Source organism: Lactuca virosa, chromosome 3 (genome assembly GCF_052849685.1).
Source record: "Lactuca virosa cultivar CGN04683 chromosome 3, Lactuca_virosa_CGN04683_v6, whole genome shotgun sequence".
Classification (NCBI taxonomy): domain Eukaryota; kingdom Viridiplantae; phylum Streptophyta; class Magnoliopsida; order Asterales; family Asteraceae; genus Lactuca; species Lactuca virosa.
Window position 1 is genome coordinate 440,828,160 of NC_136428.1, and position 19,691 is coordinate 440,847,850.

Below are 19,691 nucleotides of genomic sequence, written 5' to 3' on the forward strand. Positions count from 1 at the left end.
GTTTTTCGACTACGACTTCGTTTTAACTCCGTTTTTCATTATTTTAACGTGGGATTTTCACCCAAAACTTTATTTTATAAACTAAGGCCCCAAAATATATAAATCTCCAGGGTTTTTATAAAAATGTATTAAAAGAATTGGTGGTTGGACTAATTATTGAGGGAATATTTGCTTTTCCTTATTTTATGACAAAAGCAAGCCACCACCACCTCACTCTATGATCAGCCACTCTTTCCCACTACTCCTTGTCACCTTAGTGGAAATTTACACCCTATCTCCAGCTCTTCCCACGTTCTAAGAGCTGGAGGATTGGTCCTCTCTCCTCATTCTCCTTAAAAGTCCTTTCATTCTACACTTAGCAACCAAGAACACTCTCCAAAATTCTCTCATCTTTTCTCTCAACTTCAAGAATTTCAAGGCTTTCTCCAGGGATTTCTTTCTTCAATTAGTAAGTATCTTCATCATTCACATAATTATTAAACTCCATTCTACTCAAATCATTGATATCTTACACAAATTCCATCTTATTCGGTGTTAGATTCTCGAATCATCAAGACATCTTCTTAGTGTTCTTGGGTTGAACACTTCCTCTATCTCACTTTCATCTACTGAAATCACATAAGGTGAGTTCATACCCCTATATTTACATGTTTTTCTTAAGTTTTAAGGGGGAATACAAGTAAAATCATCAAGAACACAATTAAACTTTTTCTATCAGATTACATCAGAAAAGATGAACTTCGATCACCGACTGTTTTGGTCAACTTAAATATTTTAGTTTTCAAAACTGTTCCAGGTGCAAGTAGTTCAAACTCTTAGCTTTAAAATGACTACTTGCACATCTCCATATGATTTTTCTACAATTTATGGTGATTTTTACAAAACTGTCTATCATTTCAGAGGCAAACCCGGACCAGTCTGTGATTATGAACATTTTCACCTCTGTTAGAGATCACTAAAAATCATGATAAAATTTACGAACAAACTAGACTCATATTTCAAACTCTCAGAATTTGCGGATTTGGATTTAGAGCTTTGATGATTTTTCTATAAATTTTCTATGAACAGTAACAGAAACTGTATACAACAAAAAGTTGCTGTCAATTTCATTTCACCTTGTAACATGTTGAGCAAGGTGTATATCTTTATGTGATTATATGTTATTGCAATATATGACATTTTATCTTAATATTTAGACACACATCAGTTTACAAATGGATTTGGACATATAAAATATAAAGAATAACAAGTGATTCTAATCAAAGTACAACCGATACATTCAAACATTTAATAAACTATTTTGAATATAGTTTGCATACATTACTACGTACTACCCTTGGTTGATAAACTATAATAGGTATAGTTTATGATACATTACATAATACATACATTTAAAAAGGGTACATTTATACAAAGGATATTTTCATTAAGCAAGGTACGGCCATACGGTACCAAGTTTTCATAACACGAAATTCCGTTAATGACTTTATGAAACATTACATAACACATACATTTAAAAAGGGTACATTTATACAAAGGATATTTTCATTAAGCAAGGTACGGCCATACGGTACCAAGTTTTCATTACACTACACGTAAATTCGTTAATGACTTCTGTGAGACATTCAATTCAATTTATAATAACTCACATGTGGTATTAACAAACATAGAATTTACGGGGATTTCACTAAAATCAAACGAGTTTATGTCAATTTAAACTTGCATCGTTTTACTATAAGGAACGAACACTACTTGTACATTTCGGTCTTTGGGTTTTAAGACTACATTTACATATTAAGGAAAATATTGGATTTTCTGGAACGAACACTACTTTTACAAGAAAAGGCTTTATTAAACTCACATAAAGTATTAATGAATATTGGAATTTACGGGAACTTTATTAAAATTAAACGAGTTTATGTCGATTTAAACTTACATTATTTATTATAAGTAAGAAAAGTTACTTATACATTTCGGTCTTTGGATTTAAGACTACATATACATTTTAAGGAAAATATTGGATTTTTCTAAAACAAATACTACTTTTACAAACGAAAGGCTTTTAATAATATCAAACAAAAGCTTATGAACTCACCAACCTTTGTGTTGACACTTTTTCAAACAACTTGTATTCTCAGGAAATCATTAAACAGGTAACCAAGTGCTTTTGAGGATGGGACGCTAAGGCGTCTACTATTTCATATTTTGTCAACATATTGTAATTGATTCGTAAACATGTCATTCATACAATGATGTAACTTTTTCAATTATATATATGTTGGTTGTGTTTACTTGAATTACTATTACAATTGTTGTTATGATACTATACATGAAGTCCTCCACCCCCGGATATTTCCGCCATCCTTGGTTTGGGGGTGTGACAGATTGGTATCAGAGCACAGTTTATAGTGAATTAAGTATATCAAACCACATAAGATATACAAACTATAAACACAATTGGGACTAATAGTCTCTGATTTGTGCATTTTTCAAATAAATATACTTTTAGAAAATAAATGATTTTCTTGATTAAAGTATACATACATACATTACATGCTCGCATGGTATCATAACTAGCGAAAACATAAAGCAAAAGAAGAAGAGTTGAACATTTTGAGTATGCCTTAGTATATGTGGATTAAGTCTGGGAAGGATATAGCCTGATCAACTATATGTGTCCGGGAATTGACTTGCATATACCGGGGGATGGTCAGGATGGGCAACAAATCTAACAAACCTAATAACACACTACAAAGGATACTTTAAGAACTCAAAACTAAACATTTACAAATACTATAGGAGTATTTTGTGTTACTATAATAAATTATCTGAGAATTAAATAGGTCTTTATTTATAGATCAATAGCTGCTAAGTGGATGCGCTAAGGTCATATGTAACTAAGATGCTATAGACTTAGAATTTATGTATCTTTGTTTCACTTCCTGTCCTTGTTTGGTTGTGGTCTTGGAGTTAGGGTCATCTATTCGAAGGACTATTATATCTTAATCACATATGACTGGTATGCACTTTGCAACTAATGAAGTAACCGATAAAGATCTTTTTAAAACATAAATATATTAATTATGTCCCGACTAAATTAGTATGTGTGAAACTTTCACAAACGGTCATATACTTGGAAACAAGAAGCTGCTTTCCAAATGTTAAAACAAGCCCTATGCAGAGCACCGATCTTGTCTCTCCCAGAGGGAACCGAAGACTTCGTAGTGTACTGTGATGCTTCGAATCAAGGCCTCGGATGTGTGCTCATGCAGAGAGGGAAGGTTATCGCGTATGCATCAAGACAGCTTAAGACGCACGAGGTTAATTATACTACGCACGACCTGGAATTAGGAGCAGTAGTATTCGCTTTGAAGATCTGGAGACACTACCTCTACGACACGAAATGCACTATCTTCACTGATCACAAAAGTCTTCAGCATATCCTCAATCAGAAAGAGCTCAACATGCGACAGAGGAGATGGGTAGAGTTGCTGAATGACTACGAGTGCGAAATTCATTATCATCCGGGCAAGGCCAATGTAGTGGCCGATGCTCTAAGCAGGAAGGAGTACTCGGGCCGCCGAGTAAAATCCTTAACAATGACAATCCATTCCCACCTGACCATACAAATCAAGGAAGCTCAACTGGAAGCTTTGAAACCAGAAAAGGTGGCAGGAGAGACATTAAGGGGAATGGATAAAAACTTAAAAGTCAAGGATGATGGAGCACGTTATATCATGAACCGGATTTGGACACCGAAGTTCGGTGGACTCTGAGACGTCGTCATGAATGAAGCACACAAGACTCGATACTCCATCCATCCCGGGTCGGATAAGATGTATCTGGACCTCAAGAAATTATACTGGTGGCCGAACATGAAAGCTGAGATTGCTACCTATGTGAGCAAGTGCCTGACTTGCGCCAAGGTCAAAATCGAATACCAGAAACCATCCGGGCTATTACAACAGCCGGATATACCTGAGTGGAAGTGGGAACGAATAACCATGGACTTCATAACCAAGCTGCCTAAGACATCGGGCGGGCTTGACACCATATGGGTAATCGTAGACAGATAGACCAAATCAGCACACTTCCTACCGATAAAAGAAACCGACAAGATGGAGAAGCTGACTAGAACGTACATCAAAGAGATTGTACGACTCCATGGTGTGCCGATATCCATTATCTCCGATAGAGATAGTAGATTTACCTCACGGTTTTGGCAGTCTCTACAAAAATCCTTGGGAACTAGGCTTGACATGAGTACGGCCTACCACCCACAAACCGACGGACAGAGCGAACGAACCATTCAAACGTTGGAAGACATGTTAAGAGCTTGTGTGATAGACTTCGGTAAAGCATGGGATACCCATCTACCGCTTATCGAATTCTCCTACAATAACAGGTATCATACTAGCATCAAAGTCGCTCCATTCGAAGCTCTTTACGGTCGCAAATGCAGATCACCCCTGTGTTGGGCTGAGGTGGGGGATACACAGCTAGCTAGAGGACAAGTCTCTAATAGCACCCTCACTGGCCCTGAAATCATAAGGGAAAAGAGTCTCGAGATCGGCAAAAGAGTTACGCAGACAAACAACGCAAACCCTTGGAATTCCAGGTGGGTGATCGTGTACTACTAAACGTTTCCCCTTGGAAAGGAATGATACGATTCGGCAAACGCGGGAAACTAAATCCAAGGTACATCGGGCCATTCGAAATCCTTGCTAGGATTGGGCCAGTAGCATACAAACTTCGATTACCTCAGGAACTCGACAAAGTACATCCCACATTTCACGTGTCGAACCTAAAGAAGTGTTTGTCTGGTGAGACACTCGTAATACCACTCAACGAAATCGAAGTTAACAAAAATCTCCACTTCGTGGAGGAACCAGTCAAATCATGGATCGGGAAATCAAACGAACGAAACAAAGTCGTATTCCCATCGTGAAGGTCCGTTGGAACGCTAAACGAGAGCCTGAGTTCACCTGGGAACGCGAAGATCAAATGAAACAAAAATACCCACATCTTTTCCCAAACTCTTGATGTCCCAGTCAAATGCAAATTTCGGGACGAAATTCCTTCTAACGGGGGGATGATGTGACAACCGTCAAAATTGAGTCAAGTCAAAGTCAAACAAAGTCAACAAGTCAAAACCAATCGACTCAATTAACCCTTGTATATTAGGGTTTACACTATGTAATTACTGTACAATGCAATATTTTAATGAGAGAAACATTATTTGGAAAGTTCGTGTGTTGAATTTCCTAAGTCTCAAATGCAGTAAACATTGAACCAAAACGATAAAAAAATTATTGCACACTCATCGGGAGTGTGTACGACACTAAAACACGGTATAACGGGGTTTATGGACCTTGCGTTGCGAAGCCGGACACTCAAAAAGATCACAAACGAAACCTCTCTCAATCTCTTTCACTCAATCTCTCTCTATTAAAATCTTTCCCAAATCTCTCCCGAATCTCTCTCAAAAGTTACTTTAACTTTTTGTAATCATTTGGGTCATCCCGACCCTTAACCGGGTCAAAAACCACTTGAAACGGGGTAAAAACGGGTAAAATAACCTTAAGGAACCAAAACCCTCCTATTAGAAGCGAAAACTCTCATGAGAAGCCTCTCAGGACCGAAGCCTCTCAGGACCGAAGCCTCTCATGAGAAGCCTCTCAGGACCGAAGCCTCTCATGAGAAGCCTCTCAGGACCGAAGCCTCTCATTAGAAGCCTCTCAGGACAGAAGCCTCGCATGAGAAGCCTCTCAGACAGCCCATGCGAGAGGTCTCGCAGACGGCCCCTTTTTACCGGTTTTTCGACTACGACTTCGTTTTAACTCCGTTTTTCATTATTTTATCGTGGGATTTTCACCCAAAACTTTATTTTATAAACTAAGGCCCCAAAATATATAAATCTCCAGGGTTTTTATAAAAATGTATTAAAAGAATTGGTGGTTGGACTAATTATTGAGGGAATATTTGTTTTTCCTTATTTTATGACAAAAGCAAGCCACCACCACCTCACTCTATGATCAGCCACTCTTTCCCACTACTCCTTGTCACCTTAGTGGACCTTTACACCCTATCTCCAGATCTTCCCACATTCTAAGAGCTGGAGGATTGGTCCTCTCTCCTCATTCTCCTTAAAAGCCCTTTCATTCTACACTTAGCAACCAAGAACACTCTCCAAAATTCTCTCATCTTTTCTCTCAACTTCAAGAACTTCAAGGCTTTCTCCAGGGATTTCTTTCTTCAATTAGTAAGTATCTTCATCATTCACATAATTATTAAACTCCATTCTACTCAAATCATTGATATCTTACACAAATTCCATCTTATTCGGTGTTAGATTCTCGAATCATCAAGACATCTTCTTAGTGTTCTTGGGTTGAACACTTCCTCTCTCTTACTTTCATCTACTGAAACCACATAGGGTGAGTTCATACCCCTACATTTACATGTTTTTCTTAAGTTTTAAGGGGGGAATACAAGTAAAATCATCAAGAACACAATTAAACTTTTTCTATCAGATTACATCAGAAAAGATGAACTTCGATCACGGACTGTTTTGGTCAACTTAAATATTTTAGTTTTCAAAATTGTTCCAGGTGCAAGTAGTTCAAACTCTTAGCTTTAAAATGGCTACTTGCACATCTCCATATGATTTTTCTACAATTTATGGTGATTTTTACAAAACTGCCTATCATTTCAGAGGCAAACCCGAACCAGTCTGTGATTATGAACATTTTCACCTCTGTTAGAGATCACTAAAAATCATGATAAAATTTATGAACAAACTAGACTCATATTTCAAACTCTCAGAATTTGCGGATTTGGATTTAGAGCTTTGATGATTTTTCTATAAATTTTCTAAGAACAGTAACAGAAACTGTATACAACAAAAAGTTGCTGTCAATTTCATTTCACCTTGTAACATGTTGAGCAAGGTGTATATCTTTATGTGATTATATGTTATTGCAATATATGACATTTTATCTTAATATTTAGACACACATCAGTTTACAAATGGATTTGGACATATAAAATATAAAGAATAACAAGTGATTATAATCAAAGTACAACCGATACATTCAAACATTTAATAAACTATTTTGAATATAGTTTGCATACATTACTACGTACTACCCTTGGTTGATAAACTATAATAGGTATAGTTTATGATACATTACATAATACATACATTTAAAAAGGGTACATTTATACAAAGGATATTTTCATTAAGCAAGGTACGGCCATACGGTACCAAGTTTTCATAACACGAAATTCCGTTAATGACTTTATGAAACATTACATAACACATACATTTAAAAAGGGTACATTTATACAAAGGATATTTTCATTAAGCAAGGTACGGCCATACGGTACCAAGTTTTCATTACACTACACGTAAATTCGTTAATGACTTCTGTGAGACATTCAATTCAATTTATAATAACTCACATGTGGTATTAACAAACATAGAATTTACGGGGATTTCACTAAAATCAAACGAGTTTATGTCGATTTAAACTTGCATCGTTTTACTATAAGGAACGAACACTACTTGTACATTTCGGTCTTTGGGTTTTAAGACTACATTTACATATTAAGGAAAATATTGGATTTTCTGGAACGAACACTACTTTTACAAGAAAAGGCTTTATTAAACTCACATAAAGTATTAATGAATATTGGAATTTACGGGAACTTTATTAAAATTAAACGAGTTTATGTCGATTTAAACTTACATTATTTATTATAAGTAAGAAAAGTTACTTATACATTTCGGTCTTTGGATTTAAGACTACATATACATTTTAAGGAAAATATTGGATTTTTCTAAAACAAATACTACTTTTACAAACGAAAGGCTTTTAATAATACCAAACAAAAGCTTATGAACTCACCAACCTTTATGTTGACACTTTTTCAAACAACTTGTATTCTCAGGAAATCATCAAAACAGGTAATCAAGTGCTTTTGAGGATGGGACGCTAAGGCGTCTACTATTTCATATTTTGTCAACATATTGTAATTGATTCGTAAACATGTAATTCATACAATGATGTAACTTTTTCAATTATATATATGTTGGTTGTGTTTGCTTGAATTACTATTACAATTGTTGTTATGATACTATACATGAAGTCCTCCACCCCCGGACATTTCCGCCATCCTTTGTTTGGGGGTGTGACAGTAAGGACTAGATTAAGGATATGGGTGGCAGTCTCTAAGGCATACCCCCCAAATGAGATTGGTAACGAAGTTCTACTCATCATGGAACGAACCATGTCTAACAAGGTTCGATTACGCCTCTCAGCCACACCATTCAGTTGTGATGTCCTAGGAGGTGTCAGTTGTGAAACAATTCCACATTCCTTAAGATAGTCAAGGAACTCGATACTAAGATACTCACCACCTCGATCGGATCAGAGCATCTTTATCTTCCTGCCCAACTGATTCTCCACTTCTTGCTTAAACTCTTTAAATCTTTCAAAGGTTTCTGACTTATGCTTGATTAAGTAGACATAGCCGTATCTACTATAATCATCAGTAAAAGTCACATAGTCACATAGAAGCGGTTAGCATCCCTTGTGGTGGTTCTAAAGGGCCCACACACATCGGTGTGTATGAGATCCAACAAACCCTGTTGAAAAACAGGTTTCTAGGTTCAAAAACAGTTTAGGGTAATGATCATCATCCAATACTAAGCAAAACCCCGAAATTCTGCACACAGGTGCATCACCACGTCGTGGTAAAGACTGCCACGTCGTGGTGAGCAGTCAGATGAAAAAATGGCAGAATTTCAACTTTGGAAAAACATGTAGCATCAAGTATAATTGAAAACAAGCCTAGGCTCTGATACCACTGATGGGTTTTGAGCATTCTAACACTCCTATGGTGTGCATGCAACCCTAAAAACCTTGGATCTATGTTTTCTCTATTATACATGCAAACTTTTGTTTTTCCAAGGTTTCATCCTAACTAGCATATCATGTAGTATATGTAATATAAAACTAGTAGAATGATATACCTTTCTTGTAGCTTGGATTCCCTAAGACCTTGTAAGCCTAGCACCCCAAATCTGATGCCTCAAATGCTTCACATAACACCACAACTCTTGGAATAACTTGAGAGAAGAACACTTGTGCACAAAATTCGGCTAGCCCTCTCCCTTATTTCTTAGTGCCGATTTTGCTTGCCATGGGGCTCTTTATATAGTGTGCCATATGTAAGGTTACACCATGTAAACCCTAATGTGCATGACTTTTCATTTCCTCCATGATCCATGGGTTTTAACCACCATGGAGCATCCATGGAGCACCCTATGGGTTTTAGCCCAATCCAATGAATCATGGATCATAAGCCCACTAAATAAGAATGGATGATTTACCAAATCAATCCCTGTATATTTAATTAGTCTCTTTTGATCACAAAATTAATTCCAAATTAATTCTTGATCAATACTAATTAAATAATATGATTTCATATTAATATATTAGAGCTTATAATATATTAACAAATCATAAGTGTCCTTTTTTCTCATTTTGTCTATCCAATTGTTATGATGCCATGCAACCCAAATGGACCATGCTAAATCGGGTCAAGTACATACCAAATATAGTTATAGACTTAGACACCTTATCCAACACATTATACTTAGTAGCACCTTCACAAGTACATTCAGCAGGATTTGTAAGACCATCAAATTCTTTCCAAAGAGTGTCAAGTTTATTAAACTATTCAGATAATGAAGATCCATTTTGATTAAGTGAGTTAATACGTTGATGAATATTGAAGACAACAAATCCATCATCCTTATTATAGGTTTCAAACAACTCATCCCAAATATCTTAAGCAGGCTCAGAATATTCATGGCCAGAATAAATTGACTAATATAAGGATCCAAGGATCTAAGAACAGCCAACAACATTAGCATGTTCCCATTTTAAAGATTTAAGTTCATCACTAGAGTCCTTTTTTACAGTTCATCAACAAAACCCTAATTTTTTCCTAGCCTTAAGGCTTCTAGTCATAAAACTGCGCCAAACACAAAAAATTTCGGTCCCAGTTACTTTGAAATTTACAACTGTAGTAACAGTATTATATGATGGATGAATGTATAAAGGATCATCATAATTCACTTGGCCAATCTTAGAACCACTACTAGATTCACTACCAGGATTAGGTCCAATCATAATGCACACATAAAATCATCCAAATAGAAAGTATAGAAATCAAAGAAGACAATCAAAGTAAACACACAAAGAAAACAAAGACAACTTTGATCCTTATGCGTCTAGATGGTCACCACAGTATGTTGGGGTCCAAGATAAGAATCACAGAGTCGAGAAAAACAATCACATAAATCAAAAAGAAATAAACGTAACCGCTGTACTCAAGATAATCAGGATCTCCCACAACTATAACTAGAATAAGTGTAGAAAGGAACAAGAGACGCTCATAGAGCAATAAGTCAAAGAAACAACACATATCGACTCCCGTTACTCCGTTACCTACAAGAATTAATGGCGATGAATCATTCTCAAGAGAGTTATTTCAGAGAACGGGATTAGTCGATCGAAGAATTCACTAGATGACGTTTGTCAATCAAGGATCTCCACTTGAAGAAAGATCGTCAATCAAGGATCTCCACTCAAAGACAAATCTGCAAGATTACACAAGAACTCGCAGTACAAGGATCTTAAGAAATAACAAGGTAAACAATTAATGTTTTCAATTTAGGAGGAAATCCAAAGGAAAACCCTAGATTAGAAAGTGCAGAACCCAAGATTTTCACAGACATGTTCAACGAACTAGAGATCTTTACAAAAACCTCTAGGTTAACAAAACTATGAAGATCTACAAGGATCTAAATGCAAAAAAGGACGTGAAAGTACCTTTCAAGTCAGATGAGTAGTCAGAACACAGATGATCATTAGAAAACAAATTCGGAGCCCTATTACTCTAATACCATGTGAAAAAAACGTAGAAACAAATATTCCCAACATCATCATCTATTATATCATTGGAGGAAAACTAGACATATGGTTTTCAAATACTTACAACAGAAAACCTCACTACAATAGCCCTAATCTACTCTTAGTTTATAGACTCAACCCTATTCTACAACGATTATTAAGAACATTGAAGGAAAAACGGAAACCCTAACTATATACAAGCTCAAAGGAAGAGAGAACGAGAGAGAGAGAGGGAGAGAGAACTCTGATGTGTGTGTGTATGTGTGTTAGAATGATTCAAATAAGATCCAATCAAGCAATAAGTATTCCGGGTAAACGGATACTTCAACCCGCATGTTAACCCGAACAACAATGAGAGATGTGAGTTGCAACCCACAACAATTTGAGAATGACACAAACTACCTACAACACAAAATACTTAACATTTATAATTAATAAATATTTGACCTTAAAACCCTGCGAAACAAAGAATATTAAGTTTGTAACAAAAACATATATTTTTAACAGTAACTCAATCTCAAAAAACATATTTTGTATAATTTACTAGGGGTATACTTATAAGTATTTATGGTACATGAAATGTAACGCCCGGGTTTCGGGGCTAAGCATTAATAGATGATGTAATTGTCTAGGTCAACTATTGTAACTCTTTTTGAAGTAATAAAAATGAATTATTTGAGTATTATGTGAATTATGTGAATTTATGTGCTTTATACTTAATTATAAAGGTATAATTAATAAAGAATAAAAATAAGCGTCAAAATTAAAGTGTGAGATAAACCTGATATCTTTACATAAAGTCGTGGTGGTCGAAACAAGGATTCGGGGGATATAAAGAACGCCCAAGTCTGACTTCGTATGAGGAAGTTATGATTTTTTTAAGATTTGGCATAGCAGTGCACGGCCCGAAACTCGAATTTTAGTTCGAGCGGTTTTTGGCTTACGCGACCTAAATGAGAGTTGAAGATCTCATTAATAGGAACTCAACGACAAAACGACAGACGAAAACGGAGTCCGTATGTAAAAGTTATGAATTTTGCGCGGACATTTAACAGTGTAATCACCTCCTACTGTTAAATTTAAGATCAGTCGAGAATTAGCCGACGGAGTAAAAAGGAAAGTTGTAGATTTTATTTTTACCAACACGTAGATATAAATAACGTCAAAAACGGAGCTCGTATGCGAAAGTTATGGACGAAGCTTAGTCTCTACTTTTCGAGCGCGGCGAATTCGATACAGTTTTGTAAATCCGAGATAGAATGAGAATTAGCCAACGGGGTCTAAATGAAAGTTGTAGTACTCGTAAATACCAACGTGTGGATATAAATAACGTCGGAAACGGAGCTCGTATGCGAAAGATATGGATGAAGCTTAGTCGCTACTCTTCGTGCGCGATAAATACGATACAGTTTTTGTAAATCTGAGATAGAAGGAGAATTAGCCGACGGGGTCTAAATGAAAGTTGTAGTACTCGTAAATACCAACGTGTGGATATAAAGAACATAGAAAACGGAGCTCGTACGCGGAAGATATGGACGAAACTTAGGGGCTACTTTACTATAAAATCCCTATAAATAAAGGGTGAACTCTTCATATTTTCTTCACACCATAAGCCTTTCTTTCTCTCTCTAACTTCTCTCTAGCCTCCCTAAACCCCTCCCAAGTCTAAAGAACCTCCCTAGCACAAGAAGGAAGCCCCGGAGCTCCTGGCAGCTCCGAGAAGAAAAGCTTTCGGCTGGGAAACGCTGCTCCAGCGAAGCCCGGTTTTTAATAAAAAAACCCGTTGTAAGTGAGCTACGCCTACACTATTTCTAATATAGCTTTTATTTAAATATAGTAATGTTATTAGGACCTTATAATAATTATTTGGGCTATTATTATGAGTTATATAAGTGTCGTTATAATATCTTTTAACCACTCGCGGTACGGGGAAATCTGGTTTGGAGGGCCGCTTGGGTTGTTGGATTCAGAAGTATTATATGCCAAAATGATCCTGCCCTCCGGTGTTTCATGTCTGGCCCCTGTCTGTACATAGTGGGTGAAGAGTATTGTTTAACGCTTATATAATAGTAATAATAGTTAGACTATTAATTAGTCTCGGTGAATATTAGACTAAACTCTAGTGGTAATGATACTAGGTTTTGTCCAAGAAAAATTGTTTTGAGTAAACGAAGTAATGTCCGAGTACCAAGTCACCACCTTACCAGGTGAGTGCATAGTTACTTTCATCTTACACATAGATATGAAGTATTTAATATAAACTACATGCTATGTGTGCATATTGTCTTAATACTTGTCGTCTATGCTGATGAAAGATTTTTATACATGTTTTAAATGATTTAAACTTTATATGTATTTTATATCTACAAAAATGTTGGGGTAAAACATGGGTAGATGTAATAGACGATGTGTGATAAAATGATGAGAGGCCTCGATGTTGTTGCTGTTGATTCTGTCATCTAGTGGAGTATGGATGACGACCACGGACTCTTCCAGACAGTCCAGTGGAACGCTAGCAGGTTCGCAACCTGTAGGTGTTTGTGAACGATATGTTCACCGGTGTACTCCATCCCCCTCATGGTTGCCTTTAGGTCATTTATTGCTGAGGAACCCCCTTAGCAGTAGTGTCCATCCCGATGATGATCCTTAGGCTAGGACCCTTATGATAGGTGTTTAGGGACGTAAAGTGAGGATAACGGGAACGGGTAATCGAGTTATTGTTGGTTGATGAAATTAATAAACATATTTATTGTGGGTTGAAACCCCTATGTGCTCACCAGGCTCCCAAGCCTGACCCACTCAGTTTCTTGTATTACAAGTAGTGGTGCACGAGCATAGATATGATGTTTGGGATGAGAGATTACGGATATAGGCCTATAGATATGAATAAATGTAGTAAGGCTTATATTGTACTGTTTATGCTTTTGATATGTATCGAACATGACATCCCGAGGTTTTTAATGAAATACATTTCTACGAAAATGCTTTGATAAATCTTTATCATATTTTATTTTGGGAACAACTTCCGCAACACTTTTATTTAAAATGTTACTCTGATTTTTAAACATAGCATAAACAAAATCGGTCTTTTATGGCCGTGAAAATGGGGATGTCACAGTTGGTATCAGAGCATTAGTTTAAGCGAACTAGGAATTTGTATTATTTCTAGACTTAAACTTAGAATGCTAAGCGATGATTGTGAGATGAGTGTCTGCTATATTTTAGACACGTGCACTAGCTTATTTTAGGAAAGATACCTAAATTGCTATTATGTCCTAAATGATTTATGTTATAGCTATAAAGATGCCTTATATGCTATTAATTGATCAGATCTAAGGTCTATTGCCGACCAGATCTGGAAACTTTATGTGTTCAGATTTCTAAACGTATAAATTACGGTATTAGAACTAGCATGTAACTTTTCAGAGTGACAATGAGGAATTATACGTCTATCGTAAATAAAGATTTCCCTATCTTCATATTCTCGGCTCGAACTTCTACTTAGTGCCAACCGAACTCTCCAAAATTGAGAGGTTCGCAAATGGACTGGCAACCGACTTTGGTCCGACGGTCAAGATGGCAACCACTCTGAAATCAGCGGTTCGAACAGCTAAGAATGTGGAGACCCAGCAGAAGAAAAGGGGTCTGGAGAGGGCTGAGGTTGGTGAGAAAAGGAAGTTCGATGGATCCTAGAGATCCAACAAGAAAAGTAGATTCTTGAGGTTCTGTTCTAGAGGAGGAGGAGCAGAAGCGAAGTGGTGTGACAAGTGCAAGAAGAAGCACTCTAGAAAGTGTGACGGAGAAGTCACCTTTTTTAAGTGCGGAAAGCCCGGGCACTATGCCAACGAGTGCACGTTCACTAAGAAGGTTTGTTATGAGTGCAAAGAGGAAGGGCACATTTCGAGGGACTGCCCGAAGAAGAAGGAGGCAGGAAGACCCAACATTCCACCGAAGCCGAAGGCAAGAGCCTTCCAAATGACGCTCGAAGCTGCAAAGGAGGCAATCGATGTCGCTTCAGGTACCTTCCTTGTAAATGGTTTGTCTGCCAATATACTGTTTGCTTCCGGAGCAAACTACTCCTTTGTGTCACATAAGTTTGGTGGGAAACTAGCATTGCCCTAATTGTAGAAGTTGCCAGTGGCAAATTCATACCTGTTAGTGATCGTATTAGGAACATCGTCATCGACCTAAATGGAAAAGAATTCCACGAAGAGTTGTTGCCCATAGAGTTGAACGGTTTTGATATCGTTTTGGGAATGGATTGGCTTAGCGCCAACGACGCCGAGATACAATGCCGAAAGAAGATAGTAAGGGTGAACCCACCTGGAAAAGAGTCATTTATGGTGTACGGGGACAAACGTAGAGTAAATTCTGGAATCATCTCCCTGATGAAATCCAGGAAATGTTTGTCCAAAGGATGCGCATCATATTTGGCATTTGTGATCGATGCTAAGAAGGAAAAGAAGGAGGTGCACAATATACCGGTTGTGTGTGATTATCCGGAAGTCTTTCCCGAAGATCTTCCTGGATTACCGCCTGATAGACAAGTAGAGTCAAGAATAGACTTGTTACCAGGAATAACACCGATAGTGAAAGCACCATACCGATTAGCACCGACGGAGATGAAGGAGCTCATGACGCAACTTTAGGAGTTGTTGGACAACGGTTTCATTCGACCTAGTTCATCACCCTGGGGAGCTCTGGTGCTATTCGTGAAGAAGAAAGACGGAAGCATGAGGATGTACATAGATTATAGAGAGCTGAACAAGGCAACAGTGAAGAACAAATACCCATTGCCGAGGATTGATGACCTATTCGATCAGCTACAAGGTTCGAGCTATTTCTCAAAGATCGATCTTAGGTCAGGATATCATCAGCTGAAGGTGAGAGAGCAAGATATCGAGAAGACCGCATTCAGAACAAGATATGGACACTACGAGTTTTTGGTTATGTCGTTTGGACTAACCAATGCTCCGACGGCATTCATGGATTTGATGAACAGGGTTTGTAAACCATTCCTCGATAAATTCGTGATAGTGTTCATCGACGACATTCTGATTTACTTGAAAAGCCAAGAGGAGCATTGCAAGCATCTACGAGAAGTGTTGGAAGTTTTAAAGAAGGAGAAGTTGTATTCAAAGTTCTACAAGTGCGATTTTTGGATCTGAGAAGTACAATTCTTGGGTCATGTGGTTAACCAGGAGGGAATAATGGTTGACCTAGCAAAAATCAAAGTTGTGATGAAGTGGGAACGTCCAAAGAGTCCCACAGAGATTCGAAGCTTTCTTGGATTAGCTGGATATTACCGAAGGTTTATCTAAGGCTTTTCTTCGATATCTGCTCCATTGACAGCTTTGACCCACAAAGGAGCTACTTATACATGGAGCGAGAAGCACGAAGAAGCATTCGAGAAGCTAAAGAAGAAGTTATGTGAAGCACCGATTCTTTCTCTACCCGATGGAGTTGAAGACTCCGCGGTCTATAGTGACGCATCTGGAGTCGGGTTGGGTTGTGTTCTGACCCAAAGAGAAAAGGTGATAGCATACGCATCTCGACAATTGAAGGAGCACGAAAAGAACTACCCCGCTCACGATTTGGAGTTGGCAGCGGTAGTTTTTGCTCTAAAGATATGGAGGCATTACCTCTATGGAACGAAGTGCAAACTTTTCACTTATCATAAGAGTCTCCAGTATCTCTTTAATCAGAAGGAGTTGAACATGAGGCAACGACGATGGCTAGAGTTACTCAAGGACTATAACTGTGAGATACTTTACCACCCCGGTAAAGCAAATGTTGTTGCTGATGCTCTCAGTCGAAAAGTTAACCTTGAAAGAAAAAGGCCAAGAGCGTTGCCAATAGAAGTCGTCTCGACAATTATGGAAAGCATAAATAAAGCTCAGGAAGAAGCTTTAGAGAAGAATAACCGAAAGGAAGAACGTTTGGGTAAAACGTTAGTGTTCGGTACAAATAGTCAAGGACTGAAGGTATTCCAAGATCGAATTTGGGTACCTAAGACAGCAGGAGTAAGAGATATTCTGATGGAAGAAGCTCACAAGACCATGTACTCAATTCATCCTGGCAGCACAAAAATGTATAGGGACCTAAAACCCTACTACTGGTGGCCGACGATGAAGCTCGATGATGCAAAGTATGTGACCGAGTCCGTAACTTGTGCAAGAGTTAAGGCACAACATCAGAAACCGTATGGGAGTTTAGAACCTTTACCTATACCCATGGGTAAATGGGAAGACATCACCATGGATTTTGTGACTAAACTGCCCAGGACAAAGAACGGCCACGACATGATTTGGGTGGTCGTGGATCGTTTCACTAAGAGTGCACACTTCATAGCAGCCAACGAAAGGTGGTCTATGGATAAGCTCGCAAATGCTTACGTGAAGGAGATAGTAAGACTTCACGGTGTTCCTCTAACGATTGTATCGGATCGTGATAGTCTTTTCACGTCACGATTTTGGAGAAGTCTACAAGAGGAATTGGGTACGAAGTTGTGTTTGAGTACAGCTTACCATCCGCAGACTAATGGTCAGAGCGAAAGAACGATACAAACACTCGAAGATATGCTAAGAGCATGTACCCTAGAATTCCAAGGTAACTGGGATGAGCACTTACCTTTGGTAGAGTTTTCCTAAAACAAGAGTTTCCACTCGAGCATCAAGATGGCACCCTATCAAGCTTTGTATGGACAGAAGTGTCGTATGCCGTCTTGTTGGCTTGAGACCGGAGAGAAGCAGTTTATGGGCCCCGAGATAGTCCATGAGACTGCTGAAAAGTTAAAGGTGATCAGAGAAAGGATGTTAACAGCTCAGGATCGTCAGAAGAGCTATGCTGACAAGAAAAGACGACCGATGACTTTTGAAGTTGGAGATTCCGTTTTGCTTAAAGTCTCACCGTGGAAAGGACTTATAAGATTCGGAAAACGAGGGAAGCTGAGTCCAAGGTTTATTGGACCGTTCAAAGTTCTTCAGAGGGTTGGGAACCAAGCTTACAAGCTCGAATTACCCGAAGAACTAGATGGTATTCATAACACCTTTCATGTGTGTTATTTGAGAAAGTTCACGGGAGAAGTTCCCAACATAATTCCAATCTCAGAGTTAAGGATGGATGAAAATAAGAGGCTAATCGAAGAGCCCGATGCAATCGTTGACCGTAAGACTAAGAAGTTACGACGCAAGATGGTCGACTTAGTTCTAGTCCGATGGAAACATTCGACTTGGGAAACAGAGAGTGACATGATGAGTCGCTATCCACATCTGTTTGCTGATGCATGATTCCGGGACGGAATCATCCTAAGGGGGAGAGAATTGTAACACCCGGGTTTCGGGGCTAAGCATTAATAGATGATGTAATTGTCTAGGTCAACTATTGTAACTCTTTTTGAAGTAATAAAAATGAATTATTTGAGTATTATGTGAATTATGTGAATTTATGTGCTTTATACTTAATTATAAAGGTATAATTAATAAAGAATAAAAATAAGCGTCAAAATTAAAGTGTGAGATAAACCTGATATCTTTACATAAAGTGGTGGTGGTCGAAACAAGGATTCCGGGGATATAAAGAACGCCCAAGTCTGACTTCGTATGAGGAAGTTATGATTTTTTTAAGATTTGGCATAGCAGTGCACGGCCCGAAACTCGAATTTTAGTTCGAGCGGTTTTTGGCTTACGCGACCTAAATGAGAGTTGAAGATCTCATTAATAGGAACTCAAAGACAAAAAAACAGACGAAAACGGAGTCCGTATGTAAAAGTTATGAATTTTACGCGGACATTTAACAGTGTAATCACCTCCTACTGTTAAATTTAAGATCGGTCGAGAATTAGCCGACGGAGTAAAAAGGAAAGTTGTAGATTTTATGTTTACCAACGCGTGGATATAAATAACGTCAAAACGGAGCTCGTATGCGAAAGTTATGGACGAAGCTTAGTCTCTACTTTTCGAGCACGGCGAATTCGATACAGTTTTGTAAATCCGAGATAGAATGAGAATTAGTCAACGGAATCTAAATGAAAGTTGTAGTACTCGTAAATACCAACGCGTGGATATAAATAACGTCGGAAACGGAGCTCGTATGTGAAAGATATGGATGAAGCTTAGTCGCTACTCTTCGTGCGCGATAAATACGATACAATTTTTGTAAATCTGAGATAGAAGGAGAATTAGCCGACGGGGTCTAAATGAAAGTTGTAGTACTCGTAAATACCAACGTGTGGATATAAAGAACGTAGAAAACGGAGCTCGTACGCAGAAGATACGGACGAAACTTAGAGGCTACTTTACTATAAAATCCCTATAAATAAAGGGTGAACTCTTCATATTTTCTTCACACCATAAGCCTTTCTTTCTCTCTCTAACTTCTCTCTAGCCTCCCTAAACCGCTCCCAAGTCTAAAGAACCTCCTTAGCACAAGAAGGAAGCCCCGGAGCTCCTGGCAGCTCCGAGAAGAAAAGCTTTCGGCTCGGAAACGCTGCTCCAGCGAAGCCCGGTTTTTAATAAAAAAAAACTCGTTGTAAGTGAGCTACGCCTACACTATTTCTAGTATAGCTTTTATTTAAATATAGTAATGTTATTAGGACCTTATAATAATTATTTGGGCTATTGTTATGAGTTATATAAGTGTCGTTATAATATCTTTTAACCACTCGCGGTACGGGGAAATCTGGTTTGGAGGGCCGCTTGGGTTGTT